The sequence below is a fragment of the Colobus angolensis genome, unplaced genomic scaffold (assembly GCF_000951035.1).
Source record: "Colobus angolensis palliatus isolate OR3802 unplaced genomic scaffold, Cang.pa_1.0 Scaffold30, whole genome shotgun sequence".
NCBI lineage: Eukaryota > Metazoa > Chordata > Mammalia > Primates > Cercopithecidae > Colobus > Colobus angolensis.
The window spans coordinates 7,699,938-7,721,222 of NW_012116266.1; the positions used below are offsets into that span (position 1 = coordinate 7,699,938).

At 39.9% G+C, this 21,285-nt stretch overlaps 1 protein-coding gene across 1 annotated transcript in view; it reads left to right on the plus strand.

Moving 5' to 3' along the window:
* The first annotated feature begins 104 nt into the window (after positions 1-104).
* Positions 105-21,285, plus strand: part of TRAK2 (trafficking protein, kinesin binding 2) — a 95,208-nt gene continuing 74,027 nt past the window's right edge. The window contains exon 1 of the mRNA XM_011950006.1: positions 105-366. The gene's annotated coding sequence lies outside the window, so the exon portion shown is untranslated. The remainder of the gene's footprint in view (positions 367-21,285) is intronic.

Consider the following 21,285-nt stretch of genomic DNA (forward strand, 5'->3'; position numbering starts at 1 on the left):
TCGCGGCCCCGCCTCCCTCCCTGTGGCTGGGCAGCGAGAAGGCGGGGCCTGCGAGCTTGGGGCGGGGCGGGCAGGAAACTACAATTCCCAGGAGGACTTGCGCTGGGGCCGTGGAGGCCGCTGGGAGAGTGGGTCTCCTTTGGCTTCCCCAATTGTGTAGGGGCTGCCATCGACCTGGTGTCGCCGCAGAACCTAGGTCGCCGAGTGATGATGTCGTGAAGTCGCCCGCCTGTCCCTGCCACGCCCGGGCGGTTGCTGGCAGTGGGAGCAGCGGCAGCAACTTCGGCTGCTGCTCTCAGGCTGCCGCTGCATTAGGGGCTTCCTGAGGAAGCGCGGGCGGAAGACAGAGGATGCCGAGCCACTCAAGTGAGTAAGCTATCCGCGCACAACCCGAACTTGCCCTTGACAAGTTCCCCGGAAGGCGGAGGGACCTCCTTGCCTTGAGCTCCTCCGGTCCCCGGAGGTCACGCGCAGACGTTGGAGCCGGAGGCTGGGTGCTGGAGGGCTGGGTCCGGATCCCGCGGTGAGGAGTGGGTTGTTTCCTAAGTGTGGGTGCAAAGTGATGGGCGCTGGGCGCTGGCGTCGGGATTCAGCCCAGCTGCACATCTGAGGCTTGGCAGCTTCTCATAGCGCCTTATCCTCTGCCAGACAGCATCCATCTGGAGCCCCGTCTTTTAGGATGAGTGACTTTAGGGTCGGGCATTAAACCTTAAGCCTCAGTCGCCATTTGTGATGTAAATGGGAAGAGAGGGTATTGGAAAGAGCTCTTTCTGGGTCAAATAGAGTTGGGCTTTTCTTGCAATTGATTTTGAGCTGGATGCCACATATCTTGAAAAAGAAAAACGACTGACTTTAGTTTGAAGCCTAATAGTGGCACATGTCCTTTTTAGTACCAGCCCAAAAATAGTCTTGCAACTTAAAAAAAAATCTGCGTCATAATAATAGGGATAAGTTCAGTTACTTGCTCATTCACCTTTTGCTTAGAGCTGCTGTTTCTACGTCAGAGAAAAAAAAAAAAAGAAAAAAATAACTTCACAGGAAATTCATCAAGTTGATGGAACGGACCATAGGAACAAAAGGAACACTTTCAGTTGTTGGTCTCCGTAAATTTTCCCGACCTGTATAGGTCTTTGCTGTTGACTTGGAAGTCTGAGGTACAGTAGTCTCCAAATAGCACGTTAATGGTGGTGACATGACACTTAAAAACAAATTGTGAAGGACATTTGGTGGTGAGAAAGGTCAGGGATGAAGACACTTTATCATCCCAGCAGTTATTCCAGCTTTTCTTTTCTTTTTTTCTTTTTTCTTTTTTATTTTTTAATTCTTAAGACAGAGTCTCCCTCTGTCTCCAGGCTCAAGTGCAGTGGGGTGATCTCGGCTCACTGCAACCTCCGCCTCCCGGATTCAAGCGATTCTCCTGCCTCAGCCTCCAGAGTAGCTGGGACTATAGGCGCACACCACCACGCTCAGTTAATTTTTGTATTTTCAGTAGAGAGGGGGTTTTACCATGTTGGCCAGGATGGTCTCGATCTCTTGACCTCATGATCTACCCACCTTGGCCTCCCAAAGTGCTGGGATTACAGGCGTGAGCCACCGTGCCCAGCCCCAGCTTTATATTTTTAAAATTAAGTGATGTCCAACAAGTCTCAGACATTTAACAAGCACATACCATGTGAAAGACAGTGTTTTTGTTATCTTACAGACTTACTCATATGATGGAAGAGGTTTGTTAGAAATAACCAACATTTGGCTGGGCGTGGTGGCTCCTGCCTGTAATCCCAGCACTTTGGGAGGCCGAGGTAGGCGGATCTCCTGAGGTTAGGAGTTCAAGAACAGCCTGACCAATATGGAGAAACCCCATCTCTACTGAAAAAAAAAATACACCAGTCTGACCAATATGGTGACACCCCTTCTCTACTAAAAATACAGACATTAGCCGGGCATGGTGGCACGTGCCTGTAGTCCCAGCTACTCGGGAGGCTGAGGCAGAATAATTGCTTGAACCCGGGAGGCGGAGGTTGCAGTGAGCCAAGATTGCACCACTGCACTCCAGCCTGGGCATCAGAGCGAGACTCCATCTCAAAAAAAAAAAAAAAAATTAGCCAGGCATGGTGGCACCTGCCAGCAATCCCAGCTACTCAGGAGGCTGAGGCAGGAGAATCGCTTGAAGCCAGGAGGCAGAGGTTGCGGTAAGCCAAGATCAAGCCATTGCACTCCAGCCTGGGCAACAAGAACGAAACTCCGTCTCAAAAAAAGAAAAGACAGAACCAACATTTTAGTATTTGCAATCTACCAGGCACCCCAGGTGGGAGCTCTTCATACTTTAGCTCAATCACTTCAGCAAACCTATTGCACTAATCTGAGGCTCAAAGACTTGCTTATGTAACAAGGGGAGATTTAAATCTAGATCTGCCTTGCTTCAAAGTCACAGATCAGGTAACTAATACGTACTTCAGAAATTATAGACTTTAAAGGTTGAGTGGTTAAAGAGGATTGTCCAGTGTTATTGTCTAAGACTGGTTCCAACACACACCTTGGACATCTGGAATAAGTCCTGAACCCCTGCTTTAGTACTTTTGAGCAAACTGATTCTCTCTGCCTACAATTCCCATTTCTTACTGAACTGCTCAGTAAGACCCTAAAAGCCCATTCCAAATCCATCTCACTTATGTAAGAAATTACAAGACTGGACTTTTATCAAAAGGTTCTTTCCAGTTAACAGGTTTTGTGAGTCTGCAAATAAAAATATGACCCTGCTGGGCATGGTGACTCACACCTGTAATCCCAGCACTTTGAGGGCCTGAGGCAGGAGGATGGCTTGAGACCAACCTGTTCAACATAGCAAAACCCCATCTCTACCAAAAATAAAAATAAAAAATAGCTGGGTGGGTAGTCCCAGCTACCTGGGAGGCTGAGATCAAAGGATCTGTTCAGCGATTATGGCACCACTGCACTCCAGCTTGAGTGACAGTGAGATGCCATCTCTAAAAAAAATTAAAATATGAGCGGAGAAGTGTTCTCCACTGAAAGTTTCTTTGTTTTAGTGCCCCAAATATGCTAAATACCAGTATAAGGAATGAGACAGATAATGTCTTATTTCATGTTTATTTTGAGCTCTGATTATATCATCTGTACCAGTTTTGAACCTCTTTAGTTATCATCCTGTTTAGTTGGTAAGAAATAGGAGGCAAAAAGGTAATAGTCACATTTAAATGACTTAGTAATTAAAGGAACTAAATTATTCATAGTTTAGTCATTATCTGTTTGGATCTGCAGTGTTCTTATAATAATAGGAAACATTTATATAATACTATGTGCTGGATAATCTTTTACCTATATTAAGTTATCCTCACAATAGCACTGAGGTATTTTTATACATAGGCAACTAAAGCAAAGAGAGGATAGTAAATATACCAAAGGTCATGCAGCTACTAAATGGTAGTATTGAGTGTCACAGCAGACAAGATCAAAATCTGTAGTCTAACAGTTATTGAGCACCTACACAGCTGGGTGCTTTCATTATAAGTAGGTCATTTGTCTTTACAACTACTTTATTTAAAATGGAAGTTAAGCATTTAATGATTTGCCCCGAGTCACAGATAAGTAAACTGTGGAACCAGGATTTGAACCCACGCTTGTCGTACTTCAAGGTTCATATTCTTTCTTTCATTTCCCTTCAATGATCAAATCTTTGTTAAACACCTTCTGTGTGCCACACACTGTGCCAATGCTAGGAATTTAGTCTTTGCCCTTAAGGAATGTAGTTTGAAGAAGGAAAGAGACAATTAACATAGTGTGTTGAACAATAGAATCACAGCTTGCAGAGGTACTTTGAGAGCACAGAGAAGGAACACTGAAGTTAGCCTGGAGTGGGAAGGCTTGGACCAGTCTTGGGGAAAAAAATGGGAATTAGCCTGGGCACAGAAAAGGGGAAGGGGATGTTATGGGCTGAATTGTGTCCTCCCAAAATTATGTTGAAGCCCTAACACCCATAACCTCAGAATATGACTGTATTTGGAGACAGGGCTTTGGGGTGATTAAGTTCAGATGAAGCCGTTAGGGTGGGTTCTAATCCAGTCTGACAGTTTTCCTTATAAGAAGGAAATCTGAACACAAAAAGAGACTCCAGAGTTGCACACACAAAGGAAAGACTGTGAGGGTTCATTAGGAAGACCAAGAAAAGAGGCCTCAGGAGAAACCAACCTGCCAATACCTTGATTTTGGACTTCCAGCCTCCAGAATTGTGAAAAAATAAATTTCTGTTGTTGAAGCCACCCAGGCTGTGGTATTTTTTTATGGAACCCCTAGCAAACTGACAAATAGGTGTTCTAGGCAAAAGGATTGACATACAAAAAGCCTTTAAGCTGTGGTTAGGTGATCGAGGTAGACATGCAAGAAGCCTTTAAGCTGTGGTTACATGATTGAGGTTTTTTGGTGAGGAGATAAATGTTGAGAGAAATGAAACTGGAGATGAGGCTGGGGCCGGATTAGGAAGATTTTACATGAGATGCCAAGGGACTTAAACTTTATCCTAACGAAGATGGGATGGAGGTGATTTGTAGCAGTGGAAAAGCATTAGATTTACATTTTAGAAAGACTTAGACTTGTAAAGGATAAATGAAAGGTAATAAGACTGGAGACAAGGTAACCAAGGTAGCTAGTGCCACAGGACGCAGAACTAACAGTTTTCCCAGAATATTGAAATGTCTAACTAAAGCAGAGCCACTGTTACTATAAGATTATAAAGGGCACAGCTAACCCTTAGAGTATACATAAGAAGATATAGAAAGAATTTGTATATAGCTGTTTGTACCCAGAGGCTGTCTTTATTTTGACATTTTGCTTTTCCTTATATAGATCATAAAGCTGTCTACAACTATCAGAATATTCAGTATTTTTCCACCGTAAAAAGTGATCTTATGTGTTTTATAGACACTTTTATGGTGCTGACGCAGATGTAAGCCGAATTCTGACAACCTTTTGAAATACCTGCTATTCATTTTATACGTAAACATACTGAAGCACAGAGAGGTTAAGTAGCTTGTCCAAGATGACGTTGCTAACAGGCAGCAGAGTTAAGATTCAAACTCAGTCTGTCTTCAGAGCCTTTACACTGTGCTGTTGCTATATGATATTTATCTAGATCTTTATTTGTGAAAAGAGGGCAGAGTAATACAAATATAAGTATGTTTGCTGTAAGAGGTATGCAGTTTATCAGAGGAGATAAGGAACAGCTCTAAGGTTTTAAAAAGTGTTTTAGAGAAGAGCAGAAAGTGTTGGGAGGCAATACCTCCTTCAAGTTGGGGTTTCTGTGAAGGCCTGTTGGGAAAAGCGGCATTGAGCTGGCATGGGAAGCATGGCTAGAATTTGCATGTGTATAATGGGGAAAGGACACTAAAATTAGAAGAAATAGCATGGACAGAGTTACAGGACTGAGAATTTCCTGGTGTGTCTACAAAGCTAGTAAATGCAGTCCTTTCTTTTGGCTGGAATATGTTGTGTGGTTGGGGAAGTTGGAGAAGCTAGTTTGCAGGGAGGGGCAAATATCTGGGGAAGAGAATTCTCAGAGAGTGAGGGGCAAGAGAAGTTGTAAGGTTTCAAGCCTGAATAATTGAGGCGTATGCCAGATGTAGTTATCTTTTAGGAAAGGAAAAAGTTCATCTAGCCCCAACCGGTCCTATTTTTACTATCTCACAAACCCGTAAATCCTTCTTATAATTTCCTTTCACCTAGTTTATACCTTTATTAAAATAATCAATGTGTAAATGTGATAAAATTTTCTAATTATTTTTGTCTCTAATCTCTCCATTCCCAAAATTCATCCTGCATCCTGCATTTACATTTATTTCTCCAAATGTCACTTCTATTTAGAAATGTGTTCCCTGCAGGATCAAGTTCAGACTTCTTAATCTCAACTAGTCAAATTTGAATCTCCAAATACCTTCTGCATAATTCTTCCTGCTCAAATTGGTCTGTATACTGCTGCCAACCTGGCTCTGTCTGCTACTTGCTGTTGGATATTACCATTATTATTTTCTTCTACCAGATACTCTCCTCACCTATCCAAATCTTTTCCTCCTTAAGGAGTCCACTTAAATCTTACATCCTGTGTGAAGCCAGACCACTTCAGCTAGAAAAGAGCTCTCTCCTGACAATTCTGTTGTAACACTCATCAAATATTTATTATCTGGTAGTATCTTATTTTCTTAGATTTCTTAGCTCATTGGATATTAGATCTAATCCAGATCATTAGAGCTCTCCCTTTTGGAGCTTAGACTTCTTACATCTTTAACCTCCCTTTGGGCAGAGGCTGCTGTGTACTACTGTTTATCTTTTTTTAGTACTTTTGGTTTAATTCAAGTGGCATTTGTTGAAAACTGTTCAATGAACAGCTGTTTGACCAGTTGTTAATTGAGGTCATTGTATTGAAATTTTCTTTTTCAACTGGCTGCTTAATATTTACATATGTTATAAGTAATGTTCTAGCTTTATTCTTAGCTTTACTACTGACTCACATAACCTCTTGAAGATACCCTGTTTACCCTGTATTGTGGTTTATTAATGCTAGAAAATGAGCGTACAAAGTCTGCTGGTGGTATAGCAGTGGAACTAATTCATTTTGTAAAGATCCTTGAGGTCTTTGGAGCTTATCTATATTTATCTGTCAGTGTTTGCCAAACTTTGAGTTCTTTCTTTTTAGAAAGCTTTTTGACAAGTAACAAAAAAGGAAGGAATGATTAAATAGAGTCTAATTTAAGAGTGTTATACTGTATTGTGTAACAATGGAGTTGATGAATTATGCATGTTAATGGTGAAAGAATTCCCCCACCAGTTTAGCTAATAGTTCATTTCAACACCAATTATTTATGGAGTTGCTTGAGCTTCTGACATTTTATATTCCTCTTCTGATCAGGAAGGAGGAGGGAGAAGATGGCACCCTCTCTTTCCTTTCAAGAAAAAGTAGCCTCCTCTGCCTCCCTTTGTTCTCTAACTCAGCATCTAATTTGTTTCTTTCACACATATATTATAATTTTGTATATTATTACAAATATTACAATTTTTGTAATATATGTATGAAAGAAACAAACTAGATGCTGAGTTAGAGAACAAAGGTGGGCAGAGGAGGCTACTTTAGATCAAGTACATTGGTAAGTTTTAAGCTGAGACTTAAATGTGAGAGTAGTTGGCATATAGAGAACAAGAGAGAAAGAGTATTCCAGGTACAGTGAACAACAGTTGCAAAGGCCCAGAGTTAACAGAGTGTGATGAGGAATTAAAAGAAGTAACAAAAGGTCTGTGTCTCTGTGGCTGAGTATGAGCAAGGAGGAGACTGGTACAAGATGAAGGAGGAGAAGTAGACAGGGGCCAGACTAGGCCAGACCTCACAAATTGTGATGAGAGGTGTGGTTTTATTGTTGGTACTATGAGAACCTTTGGATTTTTAAAGTATTATTTTATTTTTATTTTTATTTGTTTATGTATTTATTTCATTTCATTTTATTTTATTTATTTATTTTTTTGAGACGCAGCCTCGCTCTGTCACCCAGGCTGGAGTGCAGTGGTGCGATCTTGGCTCACTACAACCTCTGCTTCCCGGGTTCAAGCGATTCTCCTGCCTCAGGCTCCCAAGTAAGTGGGATTACATGCCTGTGCTACCATGCCCGCTACTTTTTGTATGTTTTTGTAGAGATGGGGTTTTACCATGTTGTCCAGGCAGATCTCGAACTCCTGAACTTAAGTGATCTGCCTGCCTTGGCCTCCCAAACTGCTGAGATTACAGCCGTGAGCCACTGTGCCCGCCCTGGATTTTTTTAAGAAGGAGTTTAGCTTTAAAAACACTATTCTTGCTGCTTACAGAGAATGGAGGAGAACCCTGTTTAAGGCCATGATTAAGTATGGAGCCGAGCCCTGTTAGGAGGTTTGTTGGTTCCTAGCCTAGGAGATGATGGTGGTTTGAACTAGGATGGTGGAAGAGAGGATGGAGAAAAGTGAGTAGATTTGAGGTATATATCGGTGGTAGGGGTGTACAGGATTTGTTAATGGATTGAATGTGGCAGGATGAGGGATAGATGAATCTAGTATTCAGTGGATCATAGTCAGCCTGTGGGAAATTTGAGTGGAGTCAAGAAGTCTGTCTGAAGAGCCAGATTGGGAGTCACTAACACTAAGAAGATAATTTAATCTGTGGTGGTAGTTAGTTGGCAAAAAGGTAATGAAAAAGCAACTACAACAAGAACAATACAAAATGTAGTCACAGTTGGAACTTTGGAAAACACTAAAATTTAAGGATCAAGGGGAAGGAATGGGATGATCCAGTGAGGAGTTTGAGAATGAGCATTGTAAGATCTCTCTCTCCAGGAGAGCCAAGGAAGGGAAGTTGAAATAGGGAGTAGTCAACAGTATAAACCAGAGATGACATAAGATAACAATTAAGACGTCATGATTGGATTGATTAGCGGGGACTGTTGATGACCCAAGGTGGGTGGTTTAGGAAGAAATCAGGTTGTATTGGGTTTGAGGGATGAATGAGAGGTGGGAAAGACAAAATGAGAGTATTTGAAGAAGCTTGGGTAAGGACAGAGGGAGTAGAGGGGAACTCGAAGACTTGGGAAAGGTAGGGGTTTCTTTAATGGTAGATTTTAATAAAATAAAAGAATTTGAACATGTTTAATAAGCCAAAGAAGAAGGTGAAACTGATGGAGGATAGGGATAATTAACCGAGCAAGGTTTAGAGAAGGCAGGAAGAGGACTGTTGAGTTGTATTTAATTACTTTTTAACTGGGTATACATATACACATGGTAGAAAAATTGAAAGGTATGTGATAAAAAGTAAGTTTCTCTCTCCTTTCTGTCTTCCAGCCACCCAGTTCCTTCTCTAAGAGGATTACTAATTTACACTCTGATCAACAAGTGTGCAAGTGCATAACAGATTATGTTTATCCATAATTCTCAGTTTGGAGCAAAAGCTAGCTATAGATTACATGGATTTATCAATGCAAGGAATGAGAATAAGAGAAATGAAGAACAGATAGAGGGTCAGAGATAAGTGAGAAAAGATGTGGTATGGAATTATCTCAGGAAAGAAAGAATGTTTAAGAGGATAATGAGGGGCATGCCTATGGAGTGAGGCCCACAGTTGACTGAATTTGTGCATCCCTATTCTACATGGTGTTGTGACCTTTTCAGAAGAACGTAAATGCCTCTTTATATTTAAAATGCAAGTCAATTTAGAAAATTGATTGCTAAACATTCATCATTTTTGTAAAGTATATCATGTTTGGGGTCCAAGCATCAAATCTCTGCTCTCTGCTCTTATTGCTTTTCACCATAGGCATCCCTCTTTGGGGTTATTCAGGCCAGTGGTATAAGTTGAAACAAAAGGAAACTTGTTGGTTAAGAAAGAGCACACCATCGGCCGGGTGTGGTAGCTCACGCCTGTAATCCCAGCACTTTGGGAGGCCCAGGTGGGTGGATCACGAGGTCAGGAGTTGAGACCAGCCTGGCCAACATGTGGTGAAACCCCATCTCTACTAAAAATACAAAAATTAGCTGGGCGTGGTGGCAGATGCCTATAATACCAGCTACTCTGAAGGCTGAGGCAGGAGAATTGCTTAAACCCAGGAGATGGAGGTTGCAGTGAGCCGAGATGGCGCCTCTGTACTCCTGCCTGGTCGACAGAGCAAGACTGTCTCCAGGGAGAAAAGTAAAAAAAAGAAAGAGCACACTGGAGGAAGAAAGGAGGAGGAGGAGACTAGAAACCAACTAAAATGCCTCTGAGATGCTACTACTGTTCCCAAAGCCTGTAATTTAACAACTAAAAAAACATTTCAACCATTCTTAACTTTCTCAGCCAGTACTAGGCCAAACCACTGAATTTGCCTTTGTTTTATTTTTAGTTACAAAATTGAAAGACTACACATGAGGCTTTTATTAGCCATTGTGAGTTTTTAAAAGAAGATATCTGATCATTTCTCATTTGATGTGGGGCTTATTTTAAATGCATTCATGATCAGCTGCAAATGCTCTTACTGGAAATGGTGATAAAACTAAGCAATGAGCCAAATGAATGTTCAGTTTTGGCTTTCCTATGAGACTGACAACTAGTTCTTTTTAGTTATTACAGAAAAGTGTATAGTGTGTCATTGCTATAAAAATAATAAAGCACCCTTTTAACACCAGACTCTTTTATGCAGAGTTTTTCACTAAGCACATAAGTGTTTTTCTTTAGAATATTCAATCTTAGCTTAACTGTGTTTTTCAAGGCAATTCATTTAGTTGATGTTGTATTGAAAATGTATTAATATTGACTTTGTTCATTAAATTACTTCTGTAATTCAATGTATTGATATTTTTAATGATTAAGCTTCTAGGTAGTAGGCATGTATTTTGCAAGACTACTGTGTGTCAGTTGCTGTTAGGTTTTAGACATACAAAAATAAGATCCCTTCCTTTGAGGAACTTGCAGCATAGTGAGGGAGAAATGACTAGTGGGCGGCCATCTTCTGGGATCGTCCAAGAAAGGGAGTCAGTAAACACTGATTAACCCATTTACGCCAGAGGTTGCACATTTTTTTGTGTGAAAAATCAGACCTTGGTGATGACCTTGAGCAGTATGATATGACTCCCACAAGTTTAACATTCCAATAATGCAACAGTAGGCATAAATGGGTTAAGAGCAAAAATTACAATGAGGAATGTTAAGATTTCCTAAACCTATTTTCCTTACTTATAATCCACCTTATATTTCCCTTAGCAGTTATCAGTACAGTTTTCACAAAAGAATAGAGGAAGAGCTGTCTTTTCTTGGGAGATAGTTAAGAAAGGACAGAGTGTATTCACAGCTAGGCTAGGTAAAAGAATACCAGGTGAGAAAAGCATTTGCCGATAGTGCCAAAGGAGGAAGAGAAAGCCAGCTAAATCCCTGGTGCTGGAGGGATGAAAGAAAGTGGTACTTGGGAACCCAGCCAAGGGCAGAAAAACAGGTCCTGGAGTTCAGTCAAACAGGCACCTTATGGGTGTTCTGATAACCTGGTTATCTGTTTTCTCAGCCAACAGCAAGTTAGAAAGGGGAGAGGCAAGCTAGCAACAGTAAAGTGTAATAGTTGATAGCCTCACAGTGAGGGAGGAAACAAAATTGGAAATGGGCTTAAAATCTTTTAAAAAATTAGCAATTTGGGATTATTTAGTACCCGGAGAAAGAGCTCTTTAACTGTGGATGGGTGCAGGCTTGTTGGGGGACAGATATAAGCGGGTTATTTTCTATTTTGCCATCTTGGCTACATCACCCAGAAAAGGCTCTTTAAAAGTTTATAATCCTGGAGGATATCACTGTAGTCATTATATTATAATACAGTAATTGCTATTCTTAGTAATGATCCTGAGTCATCAAATTGTTTTCTGTCTGGCCTAAGGACTTTTTTTTCCTCCCATGGCAGTTTATTGGACTTTCCTCATTATCATATATTAACTTCAGGAAGAAAACATCTTAACATCAATGTTTTTTTAAAATAATAAAACTGGAAAACCAACAAAAGCAAAAAAAGAAAAGTGTTAAAGATTTTGTGGTATTTTTGCCACCATGTTGTCAGTCCCATCTCTAAGGAATGTTTGCACCTTCAAAGTAACCAATGGGCTTAGTTGGTATAGCCCTGCACGTACACATACCTTTACTGAAACCCATGAGAGACCTATGTAGACTTTTGTAAATTAGGCTAAGAAAGCTTTCCATTTCCTTGTATTCTAACAGTCTCATGTTCTTATGTAATTCATGTTCCTCCCTACTATAGACTACAAGGATGTAATTTGACTACAGCCTGATTCATTCATTTAACAGATATTTATTGAATGCCTGTCATTTGCAAGATGCTAAGATAGAGGTAGACTTAATTTATTGGAATAGAGGTTTATTTTTTATCTATGTTCCATTTACTACTTTTAGCAGGTCAAAACAAGTAACAGAATGATTCCCAATTTATGGTAATACATCTATATTATTTTCTTGGTATTGTAGAATTACCCACTTAAAAACAGAACCAAAGTCAGATTTGGAGTTATCTTATTAAGAATCATGTGATGTACATACAACACACACACAGATTATTCTGCCTTCTTGTAAATACACCCAACTTTGGAACCAGATAAGTCATTTCTAAAAGCAAATATAAATCGCTCAAGAACAAATGGTTAAGGGGAGCAGATTACTTGTTTTTTTTTCTTCTTCTTCTTCTATATTTAGTAACCACTAAGTGTTTTTAAAAAGTGGAGTAGAGACATAGGATTGTGGTAGAATTATCTGAGACTTTTGCAAACTGCACACACACTCCCTATTCTCACACTCCAGTCCCTTGCTAGTAAAGCTCAGAGGGTAGAGGCCCCAGTTTTGGAAAAACATCGTTGGGTTCGATTCCTGGCTCTTGATATGAACAAGTAATTAACCTCTAAGCCTTAATTTTCTTGTCTGTAAAATGATGACAGTAATAGCATTCACCTCATGGAATTGTGAGGATTAAAGGAGGTGATCATACACAGAAAGCGTTTAACATGATGTCTGGCACCTAGTAAGTACTATCAGCTAACTATTATTATTAGGAAAGATTGATTTGCAACAGAATTGAGAACATATTTCTTTATCATATGCATTTCATTTGAAACACAGAAGGCTCTTGTGTCTTTATCATAAATTATTTACCATTATTGGCTCATCTTAGAAACCTTCTGAGTGCTAGTTTCATTTGTTTTATTGTTCAGTAAAGTCATGAATTTCACTAAAATGTTTTGATTTTTGCTTTCAGTGTCAAAGAGCTGGTTCCTTTTACTCAGGAAAAGTTTCACAGGGCAGTGGTATCTCCTCTTCAATTGTGTAGGTCTGGAAACTGAAGTTTTCTCGCTGTACTGAGTTGATAAGACCCTGAGAAAATGATACACTAATAAAACACATTAAAGAATGATAAATAAGCCAGGATGTGTGGTCTTAATATACAGTACAACTGCCAAGTGGACTACATATTTTGGTCCCCATAGAGTTAGTATATTTTTCCCTTATAAGAAAGTCTGCATGAAAAACCAAGTTGCTAGGTTTGTGTGTGTATTTACAGGTGGAGGACATTTGAAGCATAAGGACTGGTATGCTGAGATTGGAGAGGGTGTGCAGAATAGCAGTAAGCGTTCTAAGAGCCACATTAGCTCAGAGTAGAGAGGGTTAAGACTGAAGGACACGGTAGGAAACTAGCCAGGGACAGAGAAGGATTAAACTAGGGCCATAGCAATAGGCTTGGAGAATAAACTGACAGAACTGGTGACTATATAGAAAGCAGGTATTGAGGAAAGGAAGGATAATGCTTAGATTTTTGGCTCTGCTGATCAGGTGAATTGGTGATATCAACTAGTTAGTGAAGCAGAAAAAGAAAAACATTTAAGGGAGAAGGAAAAATGAGTTCAGTTTAGAATGTGGTGAATTTATGGTAATGATTATAAATTGATACTGAGATTTCCAGTATAAAGTCACAAAATGCCAATTTGGGTTGAAGATAGAGACTTGGAGAGTAAGTGTAGTTGGAAATTGAGGCCTTTGAAGTAGATGAGATTCCGGAGGAGAGAAAGGAGAGAGAGAGGGCCCATGAGAGAATCCTGAAGAACTGGGGATACTAGCCGTTAAAGGCAGGTGGAGGAAGAGAGTTCCCCAATTTTCACAGCCTCCTATTTACTGTAGCCTTCAAGCTCTGAATCTAATAACTTCCTGGGTTGCAGATAGCCAGTAGCCATATCTCAAAAAATTTACCTGTTCTTATTTGCCCTGAATTTCATGGGCAAACCAAAGGCATCTGTTGCATGTCAATTCTCCCTCAAAAAGTAACCTTATCTTCGAAGCCCTTGAGTTGTTTGTGGCAACTGGTTTTGAAAAACAATGAGTCTTATGTCTAAACATACTATAATTAGAAAGTCTGTAGCCTAGTAAAATTAATTACTAAAATGGTTATGTCTTTAATATGCAGATAATTCTAGAATAAATCTAGAATTATATGTGCTTATAATATTCCTCTATCCTGACCATCACTCACCGCCATTTTAAGTTACCCTCTGTTCTGGTCATATAGGATTGTATGTCCTGGTGCCACTGATTACTTCGTTGACTTGAAGAGCTATATTGCCTATAGTTTTCCTTTTGACACTGATCATATGGGGACTTCTGCTTCTGAAGGTGTTAAGGACTATAATTTTTAAATAACTGAAGGATTTAGAATCATCTTAAGCCACCAAAAGCAAACTTGTGTTTTGTTGTTAGAGAGGACAAAGAGAAATAAGGCCATAGATTTTCTACCTCTTCGTGACTTGTTGCTGTTTTTAAAATTTGTGTTTTCCTTATTGCTATGTGAAAGTGCTGTTTCAAGGGGTCTTCCTAGCTATTTGAGGATAAATTCTGAAGAGCAGATTATACAGAAATATTCTTAAATCTGTTAGCACAATTGTTATCTATTCAGTCTGTTTCTAATCTTCTGTGAAGTATTTTCAGGTTTTCGGCCAATGGTATCTTTTTATTGAAACTAGTGCCTAAATTTTGCCAGTTATCATTGAAAGAAAATTCTTTCTGACTTGTTCAGGAAGGATTTATTTGGTTCTAGAAGTATAGTACATGTTTTAGTACCCACAGATTCTATTGTATAAAATGCCTCTGCTTGAGATGTTTTCCCCCATTTTTGGTTAAGAGAACAGGAAATCCATGAACTCTATAATGCCATTTACTCTGCATTTCTCATTTTTGAAGACCTATACTTTCTTTCTTTTTCAATCATTACTTTAGTCAAAAGGACATAATTTTCTGTTAAAAAAATAAAAAATATAGTAACTATGATATTTTATTAATATCCTGGAATATAAATTATTGACAGCAACTGCCCTTGTGAAGTAATATTTTAATATGTCCAACCCAAGAGTCAGCTGAGTGTCCAGACCCTTCAAGAGTGAAATAGTTGCCGTAAACCTTCAGTTGCATGTGAAGGTTTCATATGGAGAAGCCAAAACCCTCCCTGTGATTTCTGCAGATTCCTAATCTTCACTCTGAGCTCCTGCCATCTCCATGAGACCTCTCTCTCTTCCCTCTCCCTTTTAGGAGAAAGAAAAAATAGTTATTTCCCTGTCTTGTGCAGAGCAGTTTTTAGCCTTCTTTTTGATGCTATGAAACCTTACCATCTACCTTAAGAGACTTTTCCAAGTCTTTTCCCAAACAAAAGGTCTTCTTTCCTATAAGAAGCACTGTTGTCAGATGTTAAGATAATAAAATGTGTACTTTGTTAGGTATGATTTGGTAATAATAACCCTTTAAGTAACACTTGTTTTCTCCATTAATCTAACTTTCAAATATTTGAATAATGCCTACTAAACTCAGTCTCCATTCTTGAAAAGTTATAAAAAAACCTATCTTGAAAAGGCTTTTGCAATGTTAGATTTGAATATTATTATATAGCATTGAGTAGCTTTTATGCCAAATGGCAGAGAGAAGATATTGCTCACTTAAGAGACTACAGAATTTCAGGTAGAGTTTATGTCAAGTTGCTGTTTCTTTTAAAGAAATAAATTAAGGCCAGGCATGGTAGCTCATGTCTGTAAACCCAGCATTTTGGGAGATCAAGGCAGGCAGATCACTTGAGTTTAGGATTTCCAGATCAGCCTGGACAACGTGGTATAACCCCATCTCTACAAAGACATACAAAAATTAGCTGAGCATGGTGGCAGGTGCCTGTAGTCCAGGCTACTTGGAAGGCTGAGGTGGGAGGATCCTTTGAACTCAGGAGGCAAGTGTTGCAGTGAGTGGAGATCATGCCACTGCACTCCAACCTGGGCAACAGAGTAAGACCCTGTCTCAAATTTTAAAAAAAAGAAAGAAATCAAGAATGCCTTATGAAATGTGAGACTGAAGTCTACCTGTTTGAGGTTTACTTTTAGTATTTTGAGCTAATTATTGACTAAACTACGTATGACCATTGCTAAATTGTTTTTGACTGGCAAATAATAATTTGCTTTGTTATTCAGATTTCTAAGCCAATCATGACCTTTTATAGAAACAGTGAGTTTGAAAACAAATGGATGATGGGACAAAGCATAAAACTAGGGATGTATAAATATTAGCCAATGCTGTATTAAGCATTTTTATATATCTCCTATGTCCTTTGATAATGTCACTCTGCGACATCAAGCAAAAGATAGAATTCCTGTCCAGAAGTATAGTTTGAAAACATGTTGATACTGCTTATTCAGTTGCTTATGCAATTTCTTTAAGAGTTTGGTGTTTTTATTCTATAATCCAAAAATATTATGATTTTGGGGTATAAATCTATAGGACAGAAAGTCTTTGCATGGTAGATTAACTTTCTCATAAATCCTTTGAAACTCTTCTGCTTAAAACTTCTAACTTACGAACTTTATGGATAGGGACAAAGTATACTCCAGAGCAAGAGATTTAGCTGTGCTGATCACCAACAGAGGAATATTTTCAACTCGGCCATTATTATTATTTATAGCATGTTTGTTTTATATGTGCATTGTTTTGAGGTATTCTGTATTACAAATCCCATTTTTGTCCCTGAAAGCAATGCTAGTGATAGATTAATGGGCACAAAAGTAGAAATAGTGTAAAAATTTGAAAGTGAGGAACTTACACCGAATAGATATATCGTTGGAAGAAAAGAATGGTTATGAAGGACAGTCCCATGATGTGTAACAAAAGATGTACCCATGCAGTTGACAGTCAGCCAGAGGTGAAGACATGTGACTGACTGAAATGGTTTTGGCGGAGGATTGTAGTTAAAGTGGAGTGCCTGTTTAGTCAAAGGTGAAGGTTAGGATTTCAAGAACTTTAAGCATGGTGAATTAAAGTGCTGCTGTGGAAACTTATCAAAAACTGCAGCTGGCACCATGGGTTCAAGGCCTTTTCTAACCTGCAGGTGAAGCTCTGATAGGGATTCCTTAGCTGCCAGAGGTTACCTCCCTTCTCCTGTTGGTGAAGATTGTGTCAGGGAGAGGTTGCCTGCCTCAGCAGATATTCATTATAAACAAACAGGGCAGTTTTTTAAATGCCCAAAATATTCAACTAGGAGGAAATACTGACCCCATAAAACTAAATCTCACAGATGGTTTTGGATGTTTAAACTAATGGATTTAACAGCCTTTTGGAATTCAGCCTGTTTGTAAGTAGAGCGACCTCCATATATTTCATATTCTGAACACCCTGCTTATCTTTAAGTCAAGTGACAATTAAAGAGAGGGACAAAATATTTGCTGGTCACAAATCCTATTTCCTCAGGGTGAACTTGACAATTGCTGATAGAACGGCTGTGCTGAATGTAGCCAGTGTAGCTTTCCGGCGGCATCGGTGCAGCTGGATAGTGATATGTGGCCTCTGTCTTCCTGAGGTCTGCTGCTCACGATCCAGGCTGGGTTTTGCTGGTGATGCTCCTCCCGCCTTTTTTTCTCAGCTCTGAAGCCATGATAGAGTCTTTAAGTGGTTTAATATCTGGTTTTTAAATTACTGTGGTTTTTTTGTAAACTTTATCTGTAGTATAGCCAGATACATTAAAATTAGTGAGTCTCTATCAAAAATATATTATTTTATATAAGGACATGGTAAATTACCATTTTTAAAATTAACTTATCTTTTTTCTGGATTAGGTTGCCACTGCCTAAGAGAACTATTGCTGAATTGGTGATTGGCACTGTTCCTGCATGCATTTCAGCAGCCCATGTGTTTTTTAATTAATCCCCAAATCATTGCTTATAAAATAAAAATTTTGAATATATTTCCAGTGTAACTGTTTCACTAAATAATTGCATTTTTTGCAATCCCAGGCTCTACGCCCAGCAGAGGTGAACTTTCCCAGAGTTGTTTTAGCCTTCTCAATAAGGCTGTTTTGGCCAGAGTATCCTATTTTAAGGAAGTAGCAAGATATTTTTTAGGCACAAGGCCTATATTTAGGCATTCACTGTTGACCAATTAGTTCCATGGCTGGCCTAAACTATCTAAGTCATCAGCCATGTTGTGTCCTGCCAGCAATATTTATGTCAATGACATGTTTTGGTTGTTCTTTTTAAGTCTCATGCTTCTTAAGTTACTTGGTTATTTTGCTTTATTTTCTTCTTAATGTGCATGGATTACAAAGGCTGGCTTCTTGTTAAATAATACATGCCTGATTGGTTGTTTTATAAAGAAAAGCAGTGAAGTTGTTCCTAAAAAGACTGAATAAAGATCCGGCAAAGAAAGTAGATGGCCCTGAAAAAAGTGCACAGAATACGTGTGCACAGATCAGGAAAGGCACTGAAAATGCGTCATTTGTGTTTGCCAAAGTTTAGTTTCTACTGCATTTAGGACTCTGTATAAGCTTTTGGTTTATTCATGCATCCGAGAGACAGGAAGAGAATGATTAATCACACTAAGCTAACGTCACTCATCAGAAAGCAGGAAGTAAATTCTTTCTTAGGTTGAAAGAAGATGCTATCAAGCAATTGAGAGTAGGCCTTAGATTGTGCCCAACATTGTGTAAGGTGCAATAACAATAATAATTATTATTATAAAATCGTACTTTGGTGATATAAATATTAATAACAACCAGTACTTGCATAGCATTTACTATATTCTAAGACGTTATTCTAAGACCTTTACGTGTATTAACTCGTGTTATTTCTCAATAACCCTCTGAGGTAGCTGCTACTATTATCCTCTCATAATTCACTTAATCCCCATAAAGCAGATCCTGTTATTAGGCCAACTTAACAGGTGAAAAAGTGAGGTCAAGTAATTTGTCCAAGATTACCCAACCAGTAAGTGATGGTGCTGGAGTTCAAATTTAGGCACTGTAGTTCCAGAGTCCATATTCTTAACCACTGAGGTAGGCTTAATACTGGCCCTCAAAGATATCCAGATCTTGATCCCCTGGATCCTGTGAATATTACCTTATATACCAAAAGGACTTTGCAGACATGACTACATTAAGGATCTTGAGATGGAAGATTATGCTGGATTATCCAATTTGACCTTAAATGTCATCACAGGTGTCCTTATAGGAGTGAGGCAAAGGAGACTTGACAGCAGAAGAAGACAGTGTGATAGTAGAAGCAGAGAGAGACTTGAAGATGCTATGCTGCTGGCATAGAAGATCGTAGAAGAGACCCTGAGCCAAGTAATGCAACTCTAAAAGCTAGAAAAGGCAAGGGAATGATTTTTCCCTAGAGCCTCCAGAGGGAGGGGTCATAAACTTTCTAACACCTTGGTTTTGGTCCATTTAAACCTTTTCATTTTTCTTGACCTCCAGTACTGTAAGATCATAAATTGATGTTGTTTTAAGCCACTAAGTTTGTGGTAATTTGTTGTAGCACTAACAGGAAATGTGTAGCCACACTGCTATGGAGAAAGATGCTAGGTATAGTTAAGACTTTTTTGTTATTAGCAAACCTTCCTCAGACCCATGAAGGAATGAGCTTTAGTAATCATCACTCTTGATAATCCCAGCTTTATGGCACTTTAAACTTTATTAGCAGGAGCATAGTTTCTTAGACTTTAAGTCCTTCTATGTGAAGATTACTCAGAGATAATCTTCAGTCTGCATCTACTCCATACTCAAACGTGGTAGTCATTCTGAATACACAGTTGGCTGTTGAGCCAGAAATTTAAGAAATATTAGACAGGGAGGGGTTCCAAGATGGCCAAATAGGAACAGCTCCAGTCTATAGCTCCCAGCATGAGCGATGCAGAAGAGAGGTGATTTCTGCATTTCCAACTGAGGTACCAGGTTCATCTCACTAAGGCTTGTTGGACAGTGGGTGCAGCCCACGGAGGGTGAACCAAAGCAGGGCAGGGCATCACCTCACCTGGGAAGTGCAAGGGGTTGAGGAATTCCCTTTCCTAGCCAAGGGAAGCTGTGACAGACGGTACCTGGAAAATTGGGAAACTCCCACCCTAATACTGCTCTTTTCCAACACTCTTAGCAAAGGGCACACCAGGACATTATGTCCCGTGCCTGGCTCAGAGGGTCCCACGCCCACGGAGCCTTGCTCACTGCTACCACAGCAGTCCAAGATCGAACTGCAAGGTGGCAGCAAGGCTTGGGGAGGGGCGTCCGCCATTGCTGAGGCTTGAGTAGGTAAGCAAAGCAGCCCAGAAGCTCAAAGTGGGTGGATCCCACTGCAGCTCAAGGAGGCCTGCCTGCCTCTGCAGACTCCACCTCTGGGGGCAGGGCATAGCTGAACAAAAGGCAGCAGAAACTTCTGCAGACTTAAACGTCCCTGTCCGACAGCTTTGAAGAGAATAGTGGTTCTCCCAGCACGGACTTTGAGACCTGAGAACAGACACACTGCCTCCTCAAGTGGGTCCCTGACCCCTGAGTAGCCTAACTGGGAGACACCTCCCAGTAGGGGCTGACTGACACCTGATATAGCCAGGTGCCCCTCTGAGACGAAGTTTCCAGAAGAAGGATCAGGCAGCAACATTTGCTGTTCTGCAATATTTGCTGTTCTGCAGCTTTTGCTGGTGATACCCAGGCAAACAGGGTCTGGAGTGGACCTCCAGCAAACTCCAACAGACCTGCAGCTGAGGGTCCTGACTGTTAGAAGGAAAACTAACAAACATAGAGGTCATCCACACCAAAAACTCCATCTCTAGTTAACCATCATCAAAGACCAAAGGTAGATAAAACCACAAAGATGGGGAGAAACCAGAGCAGAAAAGCGGAAAATTCCAAAAATCAGAGCACCTCTTCTCCTCCAAAGGAACGCAGCGCCTCACCAGCAAAAGAACAAAGCTGGACGGAGAATGACTGACAAGTTGACAGAAGTAGGCCTCAGAAGATCAGTAATAACAAATGTCTCCGAGCTAAAGGAAGATGTTTGAACCATTGAAAAGAAGCTAAAAACTTTGAAAAAAGATTAGACAAATGGCTAACTAGAATAAACAGCATAAAGAAAACTTTAAATGACCTGATGGAGCTGAAAACCATGGCATGAGAACTATGTGACGCATGCACAAGCTTCAGTAGCCAATTCAATCAAGTGGAAGAAAGGGTATCACTGATTGAAGATCAAATGAATGAAATTAAGCAAGAAGAGAAGTTTAGAGAAAAAACAGTAAAAAGAAATGAACAAAGCCTCCAGAAAATATGGGACTATGTGAAAAGACCAAATCTACGTCTCATTGGTGTACCTGAAAGTGACGCGGAGAATGGAACCAAGTTGGAAAACACTCTTCAGGATATTATCCAGGAGAACTTCCCCAACCTAGCAAGGCAGGCCAGCATTCAAATCCAG